This window comes from Pseudophryne corroboree, chromosome 6, assembly GCF_028390025.1.
Source record: "Pseudophryne corroboree isolate aPseCor3 chromosome 6, aPseCor3.hap2, whole genome shotgun sequence".
Lineage (NCBI taxonomy): Eukaryota > Metazoa > Chordata > Amphibia > Anura > Myobatrachidae > Pseudophryne > Pseudophryne corroboree.
In genome coordinates, this window is record NC_086449.1 from 815,517,428 (window position 1) to 815,542,452 (window position 25,025).

The 25,025-nt window shown below is 48.0% G+C and overlaps 1 protein-coding gene across 4 annotated transcripts in view; it reads right to left on the bottom strand.

Annotated features, from left to right (window-relative positions):
• The window catches only part of ITPR2 (inositol 1,4,5-trisphosphate receptor type 2), a 490,021-nt gene that overhangs the window by 117,594 nt on the left and 347,402 nt on the right, over positions 1-25,025 (bottom strand). The gene's annotated exons all lie outside the window — the stretch shown is intronic.

Sequence of the window (25,025 nt, forward strand, 5' to 3'; positions counted from 1 at the left end):
ACAAAAAATAAGAATTTACTTACCGATAATTCTATTTCTCGGAGTCCGTAGTGGATGCTGGGGTTCCTGAAAGGACCATGGGGAATAGCGGCTCCGCAGGAGACAGGCACAAAAAGTAAAGCTTTAGGATCAGGTGGTGTGCACTGGCTCCTCCCCCTACGACCCTCCTCCAAGCCTCAGTTAGGATACTGTGCCCGGACGAGCGTACACAATAAGGAAGGATTTTGAATCCCGGGTAAGACTCATACCAGCCACACCAATCACACTGTACAACCTGTGATCTGAACCCAGTTAACAGTATGATAACAGCGGAGCCTCTGAAAAGATGGCTCACAACAATAATAACCCGATTTTTGTAACTATGTACAAGTATTGCAGATAATCCGCACTTGGGATGGGCGCCCAGCATCCACTACGGACTCCGAGAAATAGAATTATCGGTAAGTAAATTCTTATTTTCTCTATCGTCCTAGTGGATGCTGGGGTTCCTGAAAGGACCATGGGGATAATACCAAAGCTCCCAAACGGGCGGGAGAGTGCGGATGACTCTGCAGCACCGAATGAGAGAACTCCAGGTCCTCCTTAGCCAGGGTATCAAATTTGTAGGATTTTACCAACGTGTTTGCCCCTGACTAAATAGCCGCTCGGCAAAGTTGTAAAGCCGAGACCCCTCGGGCAGCCGCCCAAGATAAGCCCACCTTCCTTGTGGAATGGGCATTTACATATTTTGGCTGTGGCAGGCCTGCCACAGAATGTGCAAGCTGAATTGTATTACACATCCAACTAGCAATAGTCTGCTTAGAAGCAAGAGCACCCAGTTTGTTGGGTGCATACAGGATAACAGCAAGTCAGTTTTCCTGACTCCAGCCGTCCTGGAACCTATATTTACAGGGCCCTGACAACATCTAGCAACCCGGAGTCCTCCAAGTCCCTAGTAGGCGCAAGGCACCAAAATAAGCTGGTTCAGGTGAAACACTGACACCACCTTAGGGAGAGAACTGGGGACGAGTCCGCAGCTCTGCCCTGTCCAAATGGACAACCAGATATGGGCTTTTTTGAGGAGAAAAAAAAAAACCCACCAATTTGACACTCGCCTGGTCCAGGCCAGGGCCAAGAGCATGGTCACTTTTCATGTGAGATGCTTCAAATCCACAGATTTGACTGGTTTTAAACCAATGTGATTTGAGGAATCCCAGAACTACGTTGAGATCCCACAGTGCCACTGGAGGCACAAAAGGGGGTTGTATATGCAATACTCCCTTTACAAACTTCTGGACTTCAGGAACTGAAGCCACTTCTTTCTGGAAGAAAATCGACAGGGCCGAAATTTGAACCTTAATGGACCCCAATTTGAGGCCCATAGACACTCCTGTTTACAGGAAATGCAGGAATCGACCGAGTTGAAATTTCTTCGTGGGGCCTTTCTGGCCTCACACCACGCAACATATTTTTGCCACATGTGGTGATAATGTTGTGCGGTCACCTCCTTTCTGGCTTTGACCAGGGTAGGAATGACCTCTTCCGGAATGCCTTTTTCCCTTAGGATCCGGCGTTTCACCGCCATGCCGTCAAACGCAGCTGCGGTAAGTCTTGGAACAGACATGGTACTTGCTGAAACAAGTCCCTCCTTCTTAGCGGCAGAGGCCATAAGTCCTCTGTGAGCATCTCTTGAAGTTCCGGGTACCAAGTCCTTCTTGGCCAATCCGGAGCCATGAGTATAGTTCTTACTCCTCTACGTCTTATAAGTCTCAGTACCTTAGGTATGAGAAGCAGAGGATGGAACACATACACCGACTGGTACATCCATGGTGTTACCAGAACGTCCACAGCTATTGCCTGAGGGTCTCTTAACCTGGCGCAATACCTGTCCCGTTTTTTGTTCAGACGGGACGCCATCATGTCCACCTTTGGTATTTCCCAACGGTTTACAATCATGTGGAAAACTTCCCGATGAAGTTTCCACTCTGCCGGGTGGAGGTCGTGCCTGCTGAGGAAGTCTGCTTCCCAGTTTCCATTCCCGGAATGAAACACTGCTGACAGTGCTATCACATGATTTTCCGCCCAGCGAAAAGTCCTTGCAGTTTTTGCCATTGCCCTCCTGCTTCTTGTGCCGCCCTGTCTATTTACGTGGGCGACTGCCGTGATGTTTTTCCCACTGGATCAATACCGGCTGACCTTGAAGCAGAGGTCTTGCTAAGCTTAGAGTATTATAAATTTACCCTTAGCTCCAGTATATTTATGTGGAGAAAAGTCTCCAGACTTGATCACACTCCCTGGAAATTTTTTCCTTGTGTGACTGCTCCCCAGCCTCTCGGGCTGGCCTCCGTGGTCACCAGCATCCAATCCTGAATGCCGAATCTGCGGCCCTCTAGAAGATGAGCACTCTGTAACCACCACAGGAGAGACACCCTTGTCCTTGGATATAGGGTTATCCGCTGATGCATCTGAAGATGCGATCCGGACCATTTGTCCAGCAGATCCCACTGAAAAATTCTTGCGTGAAATCTGCCGAATGGAATTGCTTCGTAGGAAGTCACCATCTTTACCAGGACCCTTGTGCAATGATGCACTGATTTTAGGAGGTTCCTGACTAGCTCGGATAACTCCCTGGCTTTCTCTTCCGGGAGAAACACCTTTTTCTGGACTGTGTTTCTGTACCACGAACCTGAGGTACCCTTAGTGAGAAGGGCAAATTTTGGACATGGAGGTAAGCATCCCTGATGTCTCGGGACACTATATAGTCCCCTTCTTCCTGGTTCGTTATCACTGCTCTGAGTGACTCCATCTTGATTTGAACCTTTGTAAGTGTTCAAATTTTTTTAGATTTAGAATAGGTCTCACCTAGCCTTCTGGCTTCAGTACCACAATATAATGTGGAATAATACCCCTTTTCTTGTTGTAGGAGGGGTAATTTGATTATCACCTGCTGGGAATACAGCTTGTGAATTGTTTCCCATCCCTAGGCACAGCAGACTTGTCGTCGGGATCAGCTGCGATTTTGGAATATTTAGAATCCACCCGTGCTGTTGTAGCAGTATCCGAGATAGTGCTACTCCGACCTCCAACTGTTCCCTGGACTTTGCCCTTATCAGGAGATCGTCCAAGTAAGGGATAATTAAGACGCCTTTTCTTCGAAGAAGAATCATCATTTCGGCCATTACCTTGGTAAAGACCCGGGGTGCCGTGGACAATCCAAACGGCAGCGTCTGAAACTGATAGTGACAGTTCTGTACCACGAACCTGAGGTACCCTTAGTGAGAAGGGCAAATTTTGGACATGGAGGTAAGCATCCCTGATGTCTCGGGACACTATATAGTCCCCTTCTTCCTGGTTCGTTATCACTGCTCTGAGTGACTCCATCTTGATTTGAACCTTTGTAAGTGTTCAAATTTTTTTAGATTTAGAATAGGTCTCACCTAGCCTTCTGGCTTCAGTACCACAATATAATGTGGAATAATACCCCTTTTCTTGTTGTAGGAGGGGTAATTTGATTATCACCTGCTGGGAATACAGCTTGTGAATTGTTTCCCATACTGCCTCCTTGTCGGAGGGAGACCTTGGTAAACCAGACTTCAGGAGCCTGCGAAGGGGAAACGTCTCGACATTCCAATCTGTACCCCTGGGATACTACATGTAGGATCCAGGGGTCCTGTACGGTCCCAGCGTCATGCTGAGAGCTTGGCAGAAGCGGTGGAACGCTTCTGTTCCTGGGAATGGGCTGCCTGCTGCAGTCTTCTTCCCTTTCCTCTATCCCTGGGCAGATATGACTCTTATAGGGACGAAAGGACTGAGGCTGAAAAGACGGTGTCTTTTTCTGCAGAGATGTGACTTAGGGTAAAAACGGTGGATTTTCCAGCAGTTGCCGTGGCCACCAGGTCCGATGGACCGACCCCAAATAACTCCTCTTCCTTTATACGGCAATACACCTTTGTGCCGTTTGGAATCTGCATCACCTGACCACTGTCGTGTCCATAAACATCTTCTGGCAGATATGGACATCGCACTTACTCTTGATGCCAGAGTGCAAATATCCCTCTGTGCATCTCGCATATATAGAAAATGCATCCTTTAAATGCTCTATAGTCAATAAAATACTGTCCCTGTCAAGGGTATCAATATTTTTAGTCAGGGAATCCGACCAAGCCACCCCAGCTCTGCACATCCAGGCTGAGGCGATCGCTGGTCGCAGTATAACACCAGTATGTGTGTATATACTTTTTATGATATTTTCCAGCCTCCTGTCAGCTGGCTCCTTGAGGACGGCCCTATCTATAGACGGTACCGCCACTTGTTTTGATAAGCGTGTGAGCGCCTTATCCACCCTAAGGGGTGTTTCCCAACGCGCCCTAACTTCTGGCGGGAAAGGCTATACCGCCCATAATTTTCTATCGGGGGGAACCCACGCATCATCACACACTTCATTTAATTTATCTGATTCAGGAAAAACTACGGTAGTTTTTTCACATCCCACATAATACCCTCTTTTGTGGTACTTGTAGTATCAGAAATATGTAACACCTCCTTCATTGCCCTTAACGTGTGGCCCTAATAAGGAATACGTTTGTTTATTCACCGTCGACACTGGATTCAGTGTCCGTGTCTGTGTCGACCGACTAAAGTAAACGGGCGTTTTAAAACCCCTGACGGTGTTTCTGAGACGTCTGGACCGGTACTAATTGTTTGTCGGCCGTCTCATGTCGTCAACCGACCTTGCAGCGTGTTGACATTATCACGTAATTCCCTAAATAAGCCATCCATTCCGGTGTCGACTCCCTAGAGAGTGACATCACCATTACAGGCAATTGCTCCGCCTCCTCACCAACATCGTCCTCATACATGTCGACACACACGTACCGACACACAGCACACACACAGGGAATGCTCTGATAGAGGACAGGACCCACTAGCCCTTTGGAGAGACAGAGGGAGAGTTTGCCAGCACACACCAAAAACGCTATAATTATATAGGGACAACCTTATATAAGTGTTTTCCCTTATAGCATCTTTTATATATTTCTAACGCCAAATTAGTGCCCCCCCTCTCTGTTTTAACCCTGTTTCTGTAGTGCAGTGCAGGGGAGAGCCTGGGAGCCTTCCCTCCAGCCTTTCTGTGAGGGAAAATGGCGCTGTGTGCTGAGGAGATAGGCCCCGCCCCTTTTTCGGCGGGCTCGTCTCCCGCTCTTTAATGGATTCTGGCAGGGGTTAAATATCTCCATATAGCCCCCGGAGGCTATATGTGAGGTATTTTTAGCCAAAAAAGGTTTTCATTTGCCTCCCAGGGCGCCCCCCTCCCAGCGCCCTGCACCCTCAGTGACTGCCGTGTGAAGTGTGCTGAGAGGAAATGGCGCACAGCTGCAGTGCTGTGCGCTACCTTAAGAAGACTGAGGAGTCTTCTGCCGCCGATTCTGGACCTCTTCTCGTTTCAGCATCTGCAAGGGGGCCGGCGGCGAGGCTCCGGTGACCATCCAGGCTGTACCTGTGATCGTCCCTCTGGAGCTAATGTCCAGTAGCCAAAGAAGCCAATCCATCCTGCACGCAGGTGAGTTCACTTCTTCTCCCCTAAGTCCCTCGTTGCAGTGATCCTGTTGCCAGCAGGACTCACTGTAAAATAAAAAACCTAAGCTAAACTTTTCTAAGCAGCTCTTTAGGAGAGCCACCTAGATTGCACCCTTCTCGGCCGGGCACAAAAATCTAACTGAGGCTTGGAGGAGGGTCATAGGGGGAGGAGCCAGTGCACACCACCTGATCCTAAAGCTTTACTTTTTGTGCCTGTCTCCTGCGGAGCCGCTATTCCCCATGGTCCTTTCAGGAACCCCAGCATCCACTAGGACGATAGAGAAATAAAGCTTTAGGATCAGGTGGTGTGCACTGGCTCCTCCCCCTATGACCCTCCTCCAAGCCTCAGTTAGGATACTGTGCCCGGACGAGCGTACACAATAAGGAAGGATTTTGAATCCCGGGTAAGACTCATACCAGCCACACCAATCACACCGTACAACTTGTGATCTGAACCCAGTTAACAGTATGACAAACGTAGGAGCCTCTGAACAGACGGCTCACAACAATAACAACCCGATTTTTTTGTAACAATAACTATGTACAAGTATTGCAGACAATCCGCACTTGGGATGGGCGCCCAGCATCCACTACGGACTACGAGAAATAGATTTATCGGTAAGTAAAATCTTATTTTCTCTGACGTCCTAGTGGATGCTGGGACTCCGTCAGGACCATGGGGATTATACCAAAGCTCCCAAACGGGCGGGAGAGTGCGGATGACTCTGCAGCACCGAATGAGAGAACTCCAGGTCCTCTTTAGCCAGGGTATCAAATTTGTAGAATTTTACAAACGTGTTCTCCCCCGACCACGTAGCTGCTCGGCAGAGTTGTAATGCCGAGACCCCTCGGGCAGCCGCCCAGGATGAGCCCACCTTCCTTGTGGAATGGGCCTTGACAGATTTAGGCTGTGGCAGGCCTGCCACAGAATGTGCCAGTTGAATTGTGCTACAAATCCAACGAGCAATCGTCTGCTTAGAAGCAGGAGCACCCAGCTTGTTGGGTGCATACAGTATAAACAGCGAGTCAGATTTTCTGACTCCAGCCGTCCTTGAAATATATATTTTCAATGCCCGGACAACGTCCAGCAACTTGGAATCCTCCAAATCGCTAGTAGCCGCAGGCACCACAATAGGCTGGTTCAGGTGAAACGCTGACACCACCTTAGGCAGAAACTGAGGACGCGTCCGCAGTTCTGCCCTGTCCGAATGGAAAATCAGATATGGGCTTTTATACGATAAAGCCGCCAATTCTGATACTCTCCTGGCTGAAGCCAGGGCCAGTAGCATGGTTACTTTCCACGTAAGATATTTCAAATCCACCGATTTGAGTGGCTCAAACCAATGGGATTTGAGAAAATCCAAAACTACATTAAGGTCCCACGGAGCCACTGGGGGCACAACCGGGGGCTGTATATGTAGTACTCCTTTTACAAAAGTCTGGACTTCAGGAACTGAAGCCAATTCTTTCTGGAAGAAAATCGACAGGGCCGAAATTTGAACCTTAATGGACCCCAACTTGAGGCCCATAGACAATCCTGTTTGCAGGAAATGTAGGAATCGACCCAGTTGAAATTCCTCCGTGGGGGCCTTCCTGGCCTCACACCACGCAACATATTTTCTCCAAATGCGGTGATAATGTTGTGCAGTCACCTCCTTCCTGGCTTTTACCAGTGTAGGAATGACCTCTTCCGGAATGCCTTTTGCCCTTAGAATTCGGCGTTCAACCGCCATGCCGTCAAACGCAGCAGCGGTAAGTCTTGGAATAGACACGGTCCCTGCTGAAGCAGGTCCCGTCTTAGAGGTAGAGGCCACGGATCTTCCGTGAGCATCTCCTGAAGTTCCGGGTACCAAGTTCTTCTTGGCCAATTCGGAGCCACGAGTATCGTTCTTACTCCCCTTTGCCGTATAATTCTCAGTACTTTTGGTATGAGAGGCAGAGGAGGAAACACATACACTGACTGGAACACCCACGGTGTTACCAGAGCGTCCACAGCTATTGCCTGCGGGTCTCTTGACCTGGCGCAATACCTGTCCAGTTTTTTGTTGAGGCGAGACGCCATCATATCCACCTTTGGTTTTTCCCAACGGTTCACAATCATGTGGAAGACTTCTGGATGAAGTCCCCACTCTCCCGGGTGTAGATCGTGTCTGCTGAGGAAGTCTGCTTCCCAGTTGTCCACTCCCGGAATGAACACTGCTGACAGTGTTATCACATGATCTTCCGCCCAGCGAAGAATCCTTGCAGCTTCTGCCATTGCTCTCCTGCTTCTTGTGCCGCCCTGTCTGTTTACATGGGCGACTGCCGTGATGTTGTCCGACTGGATCAACACCGGCTGACCCTGAAGCAGGGGTTTTGCCAGGCTTAGAGCATTGTAAATCGCTCTTAGCTCCAGTATATTTATGTGAAGAGACATCTCCAGGCTTGACCATACTCCCTGGAAGTTTCTTCCCTGTGTGACCGCTCCCCAGCCTCTCAGACTGGCATCCGTGGTCACCAGGACCCAGTCCTGTATGCCGAATCTGCGGCCCTCTAACAGATGAGCACTCTGCAACCACCACAGAAGAGACACCCTTGTCCGTGGCGATAAGGTTATCCGCTGATGCATCTGCAGATGCGATCCGGACCATTTGTCCAGCAGATCCCACTGAAAAGTTTGTGCGTGGAATCTGCCGAATGGAATCGCTTCGTAAGAAGCCACCATCTTTCCCAGGACTCTTGTGCATTGATGCACAGACACTTTTCCTGGTTTTAGGAGGTTCCTGACAAGTTCGGATAACTCCCTGGCTTTCTCCTCCGGAAGAAACACCTTTTTCTGAACCGTGTCCAGAATCATTCCCAGGAACAGCAGACGTGTCGTCGGGTTCAATTGAGATTTTGGAAAATTCAGAATCCACCCGTGCTGTTGCAGCACTACTTGGGTTAGTGCTACTACGTCTTCCAGCTGTTCTCTGGACATTGCACTTATCAGGAGATCGTCCAAGTAAGGGATAATTAATACGCCTTTTCTTCGCAGAAGAAACATCATCTCGGCCATTACCTTGGTAAAGACCCGAGGTGCCGTGGACAATCCAAACGGCAGCGTCTGAAACTGATAATGACAGTTTTGCACCACGAACCTGAGGTACCCTTGGTGTGAAGGGCAAATTGGGACATGCAGGTAAGCATCCTTGATGTCCAGGGACACCATAAAGTCCCCTTCTTCCAGATTCGCTATCACTGCTCTGAGTGACTCCATCTTGAACTTGAATTTTTGTATGTACAGGTTCAAAGATTTCAGATTTAGAATAGGTCTTACCGAGCCGTCCGGCTTCGGTACCACAAATAGCGTGGAGTAATACCCCTTTCCCTGTTGTAGGAGGGGTACCTTGACTATCACCTGCTGAGAAACCAGCTTGTGAATGGCTTCCAATACCGTCGCCCTGTCTGAGGGAGACGTTGGCAAAGCAGACTTTAGGAACCGGCGAGGGGGAGACTTCTCGAATTCCAACCTGTAACCCTGAGATACTACCTGCAGGATCCAGGGGTCCACCTGTGAGCAAGCCCACTGCGCGCTGAAATTCTTGAGTCGACCCCCCACCGCTCCTGAGTCCGCTTGTAAAGCCCCAGCGTCATGCTGAGGGCTTTGCAGAACCCGGGGAGGGCTTCTGTACCTGGGAAGGAGCTGCTTGCTGCCTTCTCTTACCCTTTCCTCTGCCTCGGGGCAGATATGACTGTCCTTTTGCCCGCTTGTTCTTATAGGACCGAAAGGACTGCGGCTGAAAAGACGGTGTCTTTTTCTGTTGGGAGGGGTTCTGAGGTAAAAAGGTGGATTTCCCGGCAGTTGCCGTGGCCACCAGATCCGATAGACCCACGCCAAATAATTCCTCCCCTTTATACGGCAATACTTCCATATGCCGTTTGGAATCCGCATCACCTGACCACTGTCGCGTCCATAAACTTCTTCTGGCAGATATGGACATCGCACTTACTCTCGATGCCAGAGTGCAAATATCCCTCTGAGCATCTCGCATATAAAGAAAAGCATCCTTTAATTGCTCTAAAGTCAATAAAATACTGTCCCTATCCAGGGTATCAATATTTTCAGTCAGGGAATCCGATCAGACCACCCCAGCACTGCACATCCAGGCTGAGGCGATGGCTGGTCGCAGTATAACACCAGTATGTGTGTATATACTTTTTAGGGTAGTTTCCAGCCTCCTATCAGCTGGATCCTTGAGGGCGGCCGTATCAGGAGACGGTAACGCCACTTGTTTTGATAAGCGTGTGAGCGCCTTATCCACCCTAGGGGGTGTTTCCCAGCGCGCCCTAACCTCTGGCGGGAAAGGGTATAATGCCAATAACTTTTTTTAAATTAGCACTTTTCTATCTGGGTTAACCCACGCTTCATCACATACATCATTCAATTCCTCTGATTCAGGAAAAACTACAGGTAGTTTTTTCACACCCCACATAATACCCCTTTTTGTGGTACTTGCAGTATCAGAGATATGTAAAGCCTCCTTCATTGCCGTGATCATATAACGTGTGGCCCTACTGGAAAATACGTTTGTTTCTTCACCGTCGACACTAGATTCAGTGTCCGTGTCTGTGTCGACCGACTGAGGTAAAGGGCGTTTTACAGCCCCTGACGGTGTCTGAGACGCCTGGGCAGGTACTAACTGGTTTGCCGGCCGTCTCATGTCGTCAACTGATTTTTGTAATGTGCTGACATTATCACGTAATTCCATAAACAAAGCCATCCATTCCGGTGTCGACTCCCTGGGGGGCGACATCACCATTACCGGCAATTGCTCTGCCTCCACACCAACATCGTCCTCATACATGTCGACACACACGTACCGACACACAGCAGACACACAGGGAATGCTCTATTGAAGACAGGACCCCACTAGCCCTTTGGGGAGACAGAGGGAGAGTTTGCCAGCACACACCCAAGCGCTATAATATATATGGGAACAACCCTATATAAGTGTTGTATCCTTATAGCAGCTTAAATATAGTAATATCGCCAAAAAAAGTGCCCCCCCTCTCTGTTTTACCCTGTTTCTGTAGTGCAGTGCAGGGGAGAGTCCTGGGAGCCTTCCTCACAGCGGAGCTGAGCAGGAAAATGGCGCTGTGTGCTGAGGAGAATAAGCCCCGCCCCCTATTTCGGTGGGCTCTTCTCCCGGAGTTTGTGAGATCTGGCAGGGGTTAAATACATCCATATAGCCTCAAGGGCTATATGTGATGTATTTTTAGCCATAAGAAAGGTATTATACATTGCTGCCCAGGGCGCCCCCCCCAGCGCCCTGCACCCTCAGTGACCGCTGTATGAAGTGTGCTGACAACAATGGCGCACAGCTGCAGTGCTGTGCGCTACCTCATGAAGACTGAAAAGTCTTCTGCCGCCTGTTTCTGGACCTCTTCAATCTTCGGCATCTGCAAGGGGGGTCGGCGGCGCGGCTCCGGGACCGGACTCCATGGCTGGGCCTGTGTTCGATCCCTCTGGAGCTAATGGTGTCCAGTAGCCTAAGAAGCCAATCCATCCTGCACGCAGTTGAGTTCACTTCTCTCCCCTAAGTCCCTCGATGCAGTGAGCCTGTTGCCAGCAGGACTCACTGAAAATAAAAAACCTAAAAACTTTTTCTAAGCAGCTCTTTAGGAGAGCCACCTAGATTGCACCCTGCTCGGACTGGCACAAAAACCTAACTGAGGCTTGGAGGAGGGTCATAGGGGGAGGAGCAAGTGCACACCACCTGATCCTAAAGCTTTATTTTTGTGCCCTGTCTCCTGCGGAGCCGCTAATCCCATGGTCCTGACGGAGTCCCAGCATCCACTAGGAAGTCAGAGAAAATTTTATTTATATAGCGCTCCTTCTCCAATAGGACTCAAGGCGCTTACATATACGCGTATATATATATATATACATATACATACCCTACCCCACAAGCTCACTGCCTAGGTGTCATCCTTGACTGTGATCTGTCCTTTGCTCCCCACATTCAATATTGTCTCAAAATCATGTTACATGCGTCTAAGAAACACATCTAAAATACCTTACACAAGACACTGCAATAACTCTCTCATTATCTTACTGGTCTTCCCAAAACGAGACTCTCACCACTACACTCCATTCTGAATGCAGCGGTGAGGCTAATCTTCCTCGCTAGATGTTCATCGTCTGCAGATCCGCTCTGTCAGTCCCTCCATTGGTTACCTGTATTCTACCGTATTCAATATAAAATACTTCTACTCACTAGAGATGAGCGGGTTCGGTTTCTTTGAATCCGAACCCGCACGAACTTCACTTTTTTTTTCACGGGTCCGAGCGACTCGGATCTTCCCGCCTTGCTCGGTTAACCCGAGCGCGCCCGAACGTCATCATGACGCTGTCGGATTCTCGCGAGACTCGGATTCTATATAAGGAGCCGCGCGTCGCCGCCATTTTCACACGTGCATTGAGATTGATAGGGAGAGGACGTGGCTGGCGTCCTCTCCATTTAGATTAGATTTAGAAGAGAGAGAGAGAGATTGCTGTGATACTGTAGATTAGAAGAGAGTGCAGACAGAGTTTAGTGACTGACGACCACAGTGACCAGTGACCACCAGAGACAGTGCAGTTGTTTGTTTTATTTAATATATCCGTTCTCTGCCTGAAAAAAACGATACACAGTCACACAGTGACTCAGTCTGTGTGCACTGCTCAGCCCAGTGTGCTGCACATCAATGTATTGTATATAAAGCTTATAATTGTGGGGGAGACTGGGGAGCACTGCAGGTTGTTATAGCAGGAGCCAGGAGTACATGATAAATAATATTATATTAAAATTAAACAGTGCACACTTTTGCTGCAGGAGTGCCACTGCCAGTGTGACTAGTGGTGACCAGTGCCTGACCACCAGTATATTAGTAGTATTGTATACTATCTCTTTATCAACCAGTCTATATTAGCAGCAGACACAGTACAGTGCGGTAGTTCACGGCTGTGGCTACCTCTGTGTCGGCACTCGGCAGGCAGTCCGTCCATCCATAATTGTATTATAATATATACCACCTAACCGTGGTTTTTTTTTCATTCTTTATACCGTCGTCATACTAGTTGTTACGAGTATACTACTATCTCTTTATCAACCAGTGTACAGTGCGGTAGTTCACGGCTGTGGCTACCTCTGTGTCGGCACTCGGCAGGCAGTCCGTCCAACCATAATTGTATTATATACCACCTAACCGTGGTTTTTTTTTCATTCTTTATACCGTCGTCATACTAGTTGTTACGAGTATACTACTATCTCTTTATCAACCAGTGTACAGTGCGGTAGTTCACGGCTGTGGCTACCTCTGTGTCGGCACTCGGCAGGCAGTCCGTCCATCCATAATTGTATTATAATATATACCACCTAACCGTGGTTTTTTTTTCATTCTTTATACCGTCGTCATACTAGTTGTTACGAGTATACTACTATCTCTTTATCAACCAGTGTACAGTGCGGTAGTTCACGGCTGTGGCTACCTCTGTGTCGGCACTCGGCAGGCAGTCCGTCCAACCATAATTGTATTATAATATATACCACCTAACCGTGGTTTTTTTTTCATTCTTTATACCGTCGTCATACTAGTTGTTACGAGTATACTACTATCTCTTTATCAACCAGTGTACAGTGCGGTAGTTCACGGCTGTGGCTACCTCTGTGTCGGCACTCGGCAGGCAGTCCGTCCAACCATAATTGTATTATATACCACCTAACCGTGGTTTTTTTTTCATTCTTTATACCGTCGTCATACTAGTTGTTACGAGTATACTACTATCTCTTTATCAACCAGTGTACAGTGCGGTAGTTCACGGCTGTGGCTACCTCTGTGTCGGCACTCGGCAGGCAGTCCGTCCAACCATAATTGTATTATAATATATACCACCTAACCGTGTTTTTTTTTTCATTCTTTATACCGTCGTCATACTAGTTGTTACGAGTATACTACTATCTCTTTATCAACCAGTGTACAGTGCGGTAGTTCACGGCTGTGGCTACCTCTGAGTCGGCACTCGGCAGGCAGTCCGTCCATCCATAATTGTATTATAATATATACCACCTAACCGTGGTTTTTTTTTCATTCTTTATACCGTCGTCATACTAGTTGTTACGAGTATACTACTATCTCTTTATCAACCAGTGTACAGTGCGGTAGTTCACGGCTGTGGCTACCTCTGTGTCGGCACTCGGCAGGCAGTCCGTCCAACCATAATTGTATTATAATATATACCACCTAACCGTGGTTTTTTTTTCATTCTTTATACCGTCGTCATACTAGTTGTTACGAGTATACTACTATCTCTTTATCAACCAGTGTACAGTGCGGTAGTTCACGGCTGTGGCTACCTCTGTGTCGGCACTCGGCAGGCAGTCCGTCCGTCCAACCATAATTGTATTATATACCACCTAACCGTGGTTTTTTTTTCATTCTTTATACCGTCGTCATACTAGTTGTTACGAGTATACTACTATCTCTTTATCAACCAGTGTACAGTGCGGTAGTTCACGGCTGTGGCTACCTCTGTGTCGGCACTCGGCAGGCAGTCCGTCCAACCATAATTGTATTATAATATATACCACCTAACCGTGGTTTTTTTTTCATTCTTTATACCGTCGTCATACTAGTTGTTACGAGTATACTACTATCTCTTTATCAACCAGTGTACAGTGCGGTAGTTCACGGCTGTGGCTACCTCTGTGTCGGCACTCGGCAGGCAGTCCGTCCATCCATAATTGTATTATATACCACCTAACCGTGGTTTTTTTATACCACCTAACCGTGGCAGTCCGTCCATAATTGTATACTAGTATCCAATCCATCCATCTCCATTGTTTACCTGAGGTGCCTTTTAGTTCTGCCTATAAAATATGGAGAACAAAAAAGTTGAGGTTCCAAAATTAGGGAAAGATCAAGATCCACTTCCACCTCGTGCTGAAGCTGCTGCCACTAGTCATGGCCGAGACGATGAAATGCCAGCAACGTCGTCTGCCAAGGCCGATGCCCAATGTCATAGTACAGAGCATGTCAAATCCAAAACACCAAATATCAGAAAAAAAAGGACTCCAAAACCTAAAATAAAATTGTCGGAGGAGAAGCGTAAACTTGCCAATATGCCATTTACCACACGGAGTGGCAAGGAACGGCTGAGGCCCTGGCCTATGTTCATGGCTAGTGGTTCAGCTTCACATGAGGATGGAAGCACTCAGCCTCTCGCTAGAAAACTGAAAAGACTCAAGCTGGCAAAAGCACCGCAAAGAACTGTGCGTTCTTTGAAATCCCAAATCCACAAGGAGAGTCCAATTGTGTCGGTTGCGATGCCTGACCTTCCCAACACTGGACGTGAAGAGCATGCGCCTTCCACCATTTGCACGCCCCCTGCAAGTGCTGGAAGGAGCACCCGCAGTCCAGTTCCTGATAGTCAGATTGAAGATGTCAGTGTTGAAGTACACCAGGATGAGGAGGATATGGGTGTTGCTGGCGCTGGGGAGGAAATTGACCAGGAGGATTCTGATGGTGAGGTGGTTTGTTTAAGTCAGGCACCCGGGGAGACACCTGTTGTCCGTGGGAGGAATATGGCCGTTGACATGCCAGGTGAAAATACCAAAAAAATCAGCTCTTCGGTGTGGAGGTATTTCACCAGAAATGCGGACAACAGGTGTCAAGCCGTGTGTTCCCTTTGTCAAGCTGTAATAAGTAGGGGTAAGGACGTTAACCACCTCGGAACATCCTCCCTTATACGTCACCTGCAGCGCATTCATAATAAGTCAGTGACAAGTTCAAAAACTTTGGGTGACAGCGGAAGCAGTCCACTGACCAGTAAATCCCTTCCTCTTGTAACCAAGCTCACGCAAACCACCCCACCAACTCCCTCAGTGTCAATTTCCTCCTTCCCCAGGAATGCCAATAGTCCTGCAGGCCATGTCACTGGCAAGTCTGACGAGTCCTCTCCTGCCTGGGATTCCTCCGATGCATCCTTGCGTGTAACGCCTACTGCTGCTGGCGCTGCTGTTGTTGCCGCTGGGAGTCGATGGTCATCCCAGAGGGGAAGTCGTAAGCCCACTTGTACTACTTCCAGTAAGCAATTGACTGTTCAACAGTCCTTTGCGAGGAAGATGAAATATCACAGCAGTCATCCTACTGCAAAGCGGATAACTGAGGCCTTGGCATCCTGGGTGGTGAGAAACGTGGTTCCGGTATCCATCATTACTGCAGAGCCAACTAGAGACTTGTTGGAGGTACTGTGTCCCCGGTACCAAATACCATCTAGGTTCCATTTCTCTAGGCAGGCGATACCGAAAATGTACACAGACCTCAGAAAAAGAGTCACCAGTGTCCTAAAAAATGCAGCTGTACCCAATGTCCACTTAACCACGGACATGTGGACAAGTGGAGCAGGGCAGGGTCAGGACTATATGACTGTGACAGCCCACTGGGTAGATGTATGGACTCCCGCCGCAAGAACAGCAGCGGCGGCACCAGTAGCAGCATCTCGCAAACGCCAACTCTTTCCTAGGCAGGCTACGCTTTGTATCACCGCTTTCCAGAATACGCACACAGCTGAAAACCTCTTACGGCAACTGAGGAAGATCATCGCGGAATGGCTTACCCCAATTGGACTCTCCTGTGGATTTGTGGCATCGGACAACGCCAGCAATATTGTGTGTGCATTAAATCTGGGCCAATTCCAGCACGTCCCATGTTTTGCACATACCTTGAATTTGGTGGTGCAGAATTTTTAAAAAAACGACAGGGGCGTGCAAGAGATGCTGTCGGTGGCCAGAAGAATTGCGGGACACTTTCGGCGTACAGGCACCACGTACAGAAAACTGGAGCACCACCAAAAACTACTGAACCTGCCCTGCCATCATCTGAAGCAAGAAGTGGTAACGAGGTGGAATTCAACCCTCTATATGCTTCAGAGGTTGGAGGAGCAGCAAAAGGCCATTCAAGCCTATACAATTGAGCACGATATAGTAGGTGGAATGCACCTGTCTCAAGTGCAGTGGAGAATGATTTCAACGTTGTGCAAGGTTCTGATGCCCTTTGAACTTGCCACACGTGAAGTCAGTTCAGACACTGCCAGCCTGAGTCAGGTCATTCCCCTCATCAGGCTTTTGCAGAAGAAGCTGGAGGCATTGAAGGAGGAGCTAACACGGAGCGATTCCGCTAGGCATGTGGGACTTGTGGATGCAGCCCTTAATTCGCTTAACAAGGATTCACGGGTGGTCAATCTGTTGAAATCAGAGCACTACATTTTGGCCACCGTGCTCGATCCTAGATTTAAAGCCTACCTTGGATCTCTCTTTCCGGCAGACACAGGTCTGCTGGGGTTGAAAGACCTGCTGGTGACAAAATTGTCAAGTCAAGCGGAACGCGACCTGTCAACATCTCCTCCTTCACATTCTCCCGCAACTGGGGGTGCGAGGAAAAGGCTCAGAATTCCGAGCCCACCCGCTGGCGGTGATGCAGGGCAGTCTGGAGCGACTGCTGATGCTGACATCTGGTCCGGACTGAAGGACCTGACAACGATTACGGACATGTCGTCTACTGTCACTGCATATGATTCTCTCAACATTGATAGAATGGTGGAGGATTATATGAGTGACCGCATCCAAGTAGGCACGTCACACAGTCCGTACTTATACTGGCAGGAAAAAGAGGCAATTTGGAGGCCCTTGCACAAACTGGCTTTATTCTACCTAAGTTGCCCTCCCACAAGTGTGTACTCCGAAAGAGTGTTTAGTGCCGCCGCTCACCTTGTCAGCAATCGGCGTACGAGGTTACATCCAGAAAATGTGGAGAAGATGATGTTCATTAAAATGAATTATAATCAATTCCTCCGCGGAGACATTGACCAGCAGCAATTGCCTCCACAAAGTACACAGGGAGCTGAGATGGTGGATTCCAGTGGGGACGAATTGATAATCTGTGAGGAGGGGGATGTACACGGTGATATATCGGAGGGTGAAGATGAGGTGGACATCTTGCCTCTGTAGAGCCAGTTTGTGCAAGGAGAGATTAATTGCTTCTTTTTTGGGGGGGGTCCAAACCAACCCGTCATATCAGTCACAGTCGTGTGGCAGACCCTGTCACTGAAATGATGGGTTGGTTAAAGTGTGCATGTCCTGTTTTGTTTATACAACATAAGGGTGGGTGGGAGGGCCCAAGGATAATTCCATCTTGCACCTCTTTTTTCTTTTCTTTTTCTTTGCATCATGTGCTGATTGGGGAGGGTTTTTTGGAAGGGACATCCTGCGTGACACTGCAGTGCCACTCCTAGATGGGCCCGGTGTTTGTGTCGGCCACTAGGGTCGCTAATCTTACTCACACAGCTACCTCATTGCGCCTCTTTTTTTCTTTGCGTCATGTGCTGTTTGGGGAGGGTTTTTTGGAAGGGACATCCTGCGTGACACTGCAGTGCCACTCCTAGATGTGCCCGGTGTTTGTGTCGGCCACTAGGGTCGCTAATCTTACTCACACAGCTACCTCATTGCGCCTCTTTTTTTCTTTGCGTCATGTGCTGTTTGGGGAGGGTTTTTTGGAAGGGCCATCCTGCGTGACACTGCAGTGCCACTCCTAGATGGGCCCGGTGTTTGTGTCGGCCACTAGGGTCGCTAATCTTACTCACACAGCTACCTCATTGCGCCTCTTTTTTTCTTTGCGTCATGTGCTGTTTGGGGAGGGTTTTTTGGAAGGGACATCCTGCGTGACACTGCAGTGCCACTCCTAGATGGGCCCGGTGTTTGTGTCGGCCACTAGGGTCGCTTATCTTACTCACACAGCGACCTCGGTGCAAATTTTAGGACTAAAAATAATATTGTGAGGTGTGAGGTATTCAGAATAGACTGAAAATGAGTGTAAATTATGGTTTTTGAGGTTAATAATACTTTGGGATCAAAATGACCCCCAAATTCTATGATTTAAGCTGTTTTTTAGTGTTTTTGGAAAAAAACACCCGAATCCAAAACACACCCGAATCCGACAAAAATAATTCGGTGAGGTTTTGCCAAAACGCGTTCGAACCCAAAACACGGCCGCGGAACCGAACCCAAAACCAAAACACAAAACCCGAAAAATTTCAGGCGCTCATCTCTACACACACAAGGCCATTAGCCAAACTGCACCAACGTATATCACTTCGCTTATCTCAAAATATCTCCCAACCCGACCTCTCCGCTCTGCACAAGATCTACGTCTCTCATCTGCACTGATTATTCGCTCCTATGCACGATTGCAGGACTTTGTTTGGGCTGCACCCACTCTGTGGAATACCCTCCCACGCACAATAAGACTCTCCTCTAGTCTCCAAACCTTCAAGCGTTCCCTGAAAACTCACCTCTTCAGGCAAGACTATCATATTCCATAACTGCCCACACAACCTTCATAAATATACATATCTAATTACATCCCCTCCATACAGTCCACTCATTTCCTTATTCCTCACATATATTGGCCCTCATTCCGAGTTGATCGGTCGCAAGGCGAATTTAGCAGAGTTACACACGCTAAGCCGCCGCCTACTGGGAGTGAATCTTAGCTTCTTAAAATTGCGACCGATGTATTCGCAATATTGCGATTACTAACTACTTAGCAGTTTCAGAGTAGCTCCAGACTTACTCTGCCTGTGCGATCATTTCAGTGCTTGTCGTTCCTGGTTGACGTCACAAACACACCCAGCGTTCGCCCAGGCACTCCCACCGTTTCCCCGGCCACTCCTGCGTTTTTTCCGGAAACGGTAGCGTTTTCAGCCACACGCCCCTGAAACGCCGTGTTTCCGCCCAGTAACACCCATTTCCTGTCAATCACATTACGATCGCCGGAGCGAAGAAAAAGCCGTGAGTAAAAATACTTTCTTCATAGTAAAGTTACTTGGCGCAGTCGCAGTGCGAACATTGCGCATGCGTACTAAGCGGATTTTCACTGCGATGCGATGAAAAATACCGAGCGAACAACTCGGAATGAGGGCCATTGTCTTTATTCACTTTACATCCTCTTGACCCCTGGCCAACATCCCTGTGTGACCATATCATACAGCCCATCAAGAAACTCTGCGATCTGGCTGGGCCATTATTCTACAAGGTATCACCTATCCTTGTGTACAGTATCATTATCTCTTTCCCTATAGATTGTAAGCCAGCGAGCAGGGCCCTCCTACCTCTATGTCTGTCTGTTATTACCCAGTTACGTGTTATCACTGTTGTTCCAATTGTGAAGCGTAACGAACTATGTTGCGCTATATAAGAAACGGCTTGTGTGTCTACAGCGCTGAATGTGCAGGATGTAAATACTTTTATACTTAGAACTGCCTCTTCTGCATTATATCACTGGCAAATGGACATCTATTTAAGAATTTCCAGGTTTATTAAAGAAGTTTGAGTTCTTCCACGTGAGCCGATGTCACCGTAATGAAGATCGCTGCATCGCTAATTAGCCTTTCTCTAGCTTCCATCCTGCCACGGCACCAAAGTATTTTCATTTATAACTTCACTCGTGCGTAGATTCCGGCTTGGTGATGAAAATGTAGTCAAGAAATATTTAAACTCTTAACGATATCCCAACCGAGCGGGAGACGTTTAAATCACATCATTACCGGCGAGATAAAACAAGGGAGACTCAGATAACAAACCAGCCGGGAAACTCTGCACGAATAGTCGCCGTGGCTTTATAACTATATTTAGTATTTAAAGTTAGTTCACCTTTCCGTCACTATGACATTTAATGCAACGGATTTAAACATAACGACGCGTCCTCTTCTTCTCCGCAGCTCTGACCCGCCGAACTTACCCCCTTCACTTCCAACTGACCGATTTTCCTGCGCAGCGATGGATCTAACACTTCATTGACGCATAAACAGTAAACCCACAAAGTGATCTCATGATTATAATGAGTAACCAGAACTAACGTGACATCTTACTGAACATCAAAGTAGGTCACTATTCTCTGCAACGTATCACAATATGATTTATTATAATAATAATAATAATAATAATAATAATAATAATAATAATTGTATTTATATAGCGCTCTTTCTCCAATAGGACTCAAGGAGCTTAACAGATACATAGCATAATATAGTACAGAAAATAATGAAGTACAGAACAGCTTTTCATAAACTACAGAAGCATAGAGATACTAAAGGGACAATTATGGGAATGCTTGAGTAAAAAGGAAAGTCTTGAGTCTACTTTTGAAGGATTCTATAGTTGGGGCCTCTCGCACTGTGTGGGGAAGTGAGTTCCATAGAGTTAGAGCCGCATGACTAAAAGCTCGACCCCCAGATGAATTACGGGAGATTCTAGGTACTGCTAAAAGTCCTTCATCTACAGATCGCAGTGATCGAGTGGGGCAGTATGGAGTCAGAAGCTGCTTCAGGTACCTTGGGCCCTGGTCATGTAGAGCTTTGAAACTCAGTAAGCCAATCTTGAAGATGATTCGCCATCTTACAGGCAGCCAGTGAAGGGAGTAGAGTATGGGTGTTATGTGGCTAGAACGGGGCTGGTTGGTTAATAGCCTGGCAGCTGTGTTTTGCACCAGCTGTAAGCGGTGCAATTCTTTCGCTGGGAGACCAGGTAGAGGGCAATACAGTAGTCTAATCGAGATGATACAAATGCATGGATGACTTTTGGCAGATCATCTGAGGGAATTAAGTGCTTGATTCTGGCTATGTTCCTCAGGTGAAAGAATGAGGATTTGATTGTGGCTGATATCTGATGTTTAAGTGTCAAGCCACCATCCAGGACAACGCCAAGATTCCGCACACGATCAGTGGTTTGTAATTCTGAATCCCCGAGTGTAAGTCCAGTTGGTTGGCTATGCTGCAGTCTTGTCCTTTGATGTTGCGGTCCTATCATAAGGACCTCTGTTTTATCCGGGTTCGGTCGCAGCCAACTGGCGCTCATCCACTCCTGGAGCTCAGCCAGACAACCATTTAGGGTTGCTATTGGGTTATCAGTGCCCTGAGCAAAGGACAAGTACAGTTGTGTATCATCTGCATAGCAGTGGTAGACTAGCAAATGGCGCCTGACTATTTCATTTTCATTTCTAAGAAGTAAACGTAAAATCACACAAAAAAATTACTTATAGCATCAAATCCCCACCAAAAAAATAAGATTTTGAAAAAATATATATTATTTGATAAACTACTCTGGCTTCTTTTATGAAATGACACAGAGTTGGTAATTTTTTTAGGCTTTTGATTCAACCTGCTTTTAATGATTACCATGGAAACCACAGTCACATGATATAGTGAGCCCCCAGGCATTGTTTGGTTTGCCAATCTTCCTGTAGACTCCTGAAATGATGGAGAGAGAGCCAGGCCATGAAGACGGGCCAGAAAAGCATTTGGTAGAGCCACAATGGTGGAAAGGACTTTATCCGTGTGCTGGAGACCAGGACCCATTTCTTTCTCTTAAGTGTCTGACAGACGTACTTGGGGGGCGGGGGGGTGTCAGGATTGGGAGATATAGAGCAAGGAGAAAGGAGGTGAGATATAAAGAGTGGGGGAATACACTGGTAGGGAGGAAAGGAGGTAAGGAAGACAGGAGAGAGAGAACATTGGGGGACAGAGAAAGAGGGGAGGGGGTAAGAAGACCTCAGGGTGCAGGGCAAAGGTGGTGAGAAGGGGAGACGGAAGGTCTAGGAGGAGGTTTGTGACCACAAAGATCTCAACAAATTCTCCACATCCCATGAGTTCCCGGGTTTGCAGTGACGGGTCACCTATGACTGTGGTCTAAGCATCTCATAGCATTTAGCCCTTCCATGCCTTCTCATTTCGGATGTCCTTGGTGTTAAAATGACCTGTAGGCAATAACGATCCCTGGAATGTTTGCAGCAGCACAGAGTATGTCAGCAGGTGGATGTGCCAACTGTGTAGGAGACGGTGACCGGTCCACTCATGTTTTTAAGACCTGGGGAATAAGGTGGCGAGGGGAATGGAGGTAATTGGGAAGCACCAGGTTGACCGGCCATGTAAAGAGCACACAATAGACTGATGCTGGGTCAATGTCTGGCCCGCTATAGCGATTTATTTCTACTGAGGTGCGTCTTAATTGCACAGGGCGTCCTACTTGTTTTAAAGATTTGCTATTTTTTTTGGGGGGGGGGGGACGGACGGGCAGCTTTAAATTGCCAACTCTACCTACGACGGTCAGACCTCTCAGGACTTGACGAGTGGGACACATCTACTCCCTGGTTCTGTACGCTGGATGTTCTCCGTATCTGCTCCGATAGTGGATAAATGGGCAGCACCACTTCTGTTTCTTTGAAAGTTTATTTAGATTCATTCACAGTAGACGTTATTCATTTACAGTATAACCACAAGGATGGAGGAAAGGGTAGAGGAGTGCGCTTTTAACTAGCAGCAGATATATCGGTATTCTGTCTTGGAGGGTACTCTCAGCCTCCACCACATAGAGAATAGAAAAAAAAAAAGTGGTTCAGCACGTGTGGGGAGACGGAAGCGGCAAATCTGACTGAGATTGTTTTGTGAATAGTCCTACACCCAGCCGGTAATTGTTAATTTTGCAGCTTCGGAAGGATCCCCCACTCATTTATCATTACATGCACTTTTGCATTTTAATGTGTTAAAGTTGGAATTGTGATTTCTTTTTAAATGTATTAAACTGTGCTTCACCATATGGAATATTTTTCTCTGTAATTTCCTTACATGCACATGAGGAATACATCCACATAGGTAAACGTGGAGGAGAAAAAAAGCTGTGAACGTATACAGTTTTATTTTTATCACACCCTCTAAGCGCTGATTGTCTACTTCTGTCACTTGTTATTCATTTACAATATACGGCTCAATACTGCGTTGCCCTTATCTCGTATTCTATTTCCTATGCGCCTTTGTGGACAATGGGGGTCATTCTGAGTTGATCGCTAGCTGAAAATGTTCGCTGAGCAGCGATGATGCAAAAAAACTGCACTTCTGCGCATGCGTCGCAATGCGCACGCGCGACGTACTTTCATAACAGCCGATGTATTTTTACACAAGGTCTAGCGAAGCTTTTCAGTCGCACTGCTGGCCGCAGAGTGATTGACAGGATGTGGGCGTTTCTGGGTGTCAACTGACCGTTTTCAGGGAGTGATCGGAAAAACGCAGGTGTGCCAGGAAAAATGCGGGCGTGGCTGGGCGAACGCAGGGCGTGTTTGTGACGTCACAACAGGAACTGAACAGTCTGAAGTGATCGCAAGCGCTGAGTAGGTATTGAGCTACTCTGAAACTGCACAATTTTGTTTTGTAGCTGCTCTGCGATCCTTTCGTTCGCACTTCTGCTAAGCTAAAATACACTCCCAGTGGGCGGCAACATAGCGTTTGCGCGGCTGCTAAAAACAGCTAGCGAGCGATCAACTCGGAATGACCCCCAATATACTGTTCTCAGTCCTCGCTTTCCACCATTACCGTCCACGTACCCACATCTGCACCGTACACTGGACCTGACTGTTACTGGCTTCCTCTGTTCTGGTATGATGGGCAAGCACGCAGTACTCCCCCCCCCCCCTTCCCTCTCTCTGTGTGCTGGATGTACCCCTCATTATCTGTGCAAGGATTTGCAGTGTGGTTTCCGAATCTATAGCCTGACAAGGGAGCCTGGAAGATTCCCTGAGAAAGGCAGAGCGGGCGCTGAGCAATATCCATCTCTCTGTAATGCTACACACGAGGAAATCACACACACACGTGAGGCGGCTGACCTTAAAAAAACCCATGAATATTTATGACAGCTCTGTGCAAAGAGACCTCCTAATAAGACAGAGCGAGACTGTCCGATACTGCCCGGGGAATCCCAGGGGAGGCCAGGCTGGCTGCACAGACACGTGCTCATGTAACACAAGCAGCACAAACAGCATGTGATGCTGGAATGGCAGCGCCCTGGCGAAGGAGGCATTATGGGAGGGGGCACCGCGCAGCAGCCACTGATATACAGGAAACTCAGTCTCTCCTGTACATACTGCTCACACAGGACGTACAGAAGCCGCCTTAGGGGGTCATTCCGAGTTGATGGCTCGCTACGGATTTTGGCAGCGCAGCGATTATGGCAGAACGGGGCTAACCTTGCATGCGTATGCACCGCAGTGTGCAGGCGCGTCGTACAAGTACAAAGAGCATCGTGGTTTTGCACAGGTTCTAACGACGCTTACAGTCGCACTGGCGGGCACAAGGAGATTGACAGGAAGTGGGAGTTTCTGGGTGTAAACTGACCGTTTTCTGGGAGTGTTTGGGAAAACGCAGGCGTGGCCGGGTGTTTGCTGGGCGGGTGTCTGCCGTCAATACTGGGACCTCCGTCGCAGCAATCATCACACAGAATAAGTAACTACAGGGCTGGTCTTGTTCTGCACAAAATGTGTTTGCAGCCGCTCGGCAGCACAGGCGTTCACACTCTTGCTATGCTAAAATACACTCCCCTGTGGGCGGCGACTATGCGTCTGCACGGCTGCTAAAAGTAGCCAGCGAG